Source organism: Seriola lalandi, unplaced genomic scaffold, assembly GCF_002814215.2.
Source record: "Seriola lalandi dorsalis isolate HSWRI2012SDOR001 ecotype SW California unplaced genomic scaffold, Sedor1 jcf7180002054575, whole genome shotgun sequence".
Lineage (NCBI taxonomy): Eukaryota > Metazoa > Chordata > Actinopteri > Carangiformes > Carangidae > Seriola > Seriola lalandi.
This window is the reverse complement of record NW_019525128.1, coordinates 279,902-280,631: the sequence shown is the minus strand read 5'-3', so window position 1 is coordinate 280,631 and position 730 is coordinate 279,902. Positions and strand designations below refer to the sequence as shown.

At 52.1% G+C, this 730-nt stretch overlaps 1 pseudogene; it reads right to left on the bottom strand.

Moving 5' to 3' along the window:
- LOC111663371 (uncharacterized) overlaps positions 1–730 on the bottom strand; it is an 8,544-nt pseudogene that overhangs the window by 7,386 nt on the left and 428 nt on the right.

Below are 730 nucleotides of genomic sequence, written 5' to 3'. Positions count from 1 at the left end.
GAAGTCCAGTATCCAGTTACAGAGGGAAGCGTTGATACCCAGGTCGCTGAGTTTGGTGATCAGCTTGGAGGGGATTATGGTGTTGAATGCTGAACTGAAGTCTATGAACAGCATTCTCACATAAGTGTTGTTATTGTCCAGGTGAGAGAGGGCGGAGTGTAGTGCCATGGAGATGGCATCTTCTGTACTCCTATTCTGGCGGTAGGCGAATTGGAGGGGGTCCAGGGTGGGTGGTAGGAGGGTTTTAAGGTGAGCCAGGACCAGCCGCTCTAAGCACTTCATGATGGTGGGGGTGAGTGCAACAGGGCGGAAGTCGTTGAGGCTCTCAGCCTTGGAGTGTTTGGGCACTGGCACGATGGAGGTGGTTTTGAAGCATGTGGGGACAGCTGCTTGGTCCAGGGACAGGTTGAAGATGTCGGTCAGGACCTCAGCTAGCTGCCCTGCACAAGCCCTGAGCACGCGTCCAGGGATGCCATCAGGTCCGGCAGCCTTACGTGCATTGACCTTGCTCAACTGAGATGTTGGTGTAACCTCTGTTTCCTCTGTTCAGGCCAGCACATCAAGTGCATCTATACAGCTTCCTGCAACAAGGGATGTTGCATGCCAGACTGACCCACTGTAGGCACACAGTTATCCTTGAAGACTCTTCAGCCTCACATCAGAAGTACAGGTCTGTAGCCATCTGAAGTGCATCTACTTTTGATAACCCTAACAGTCATTTATCAGTCTT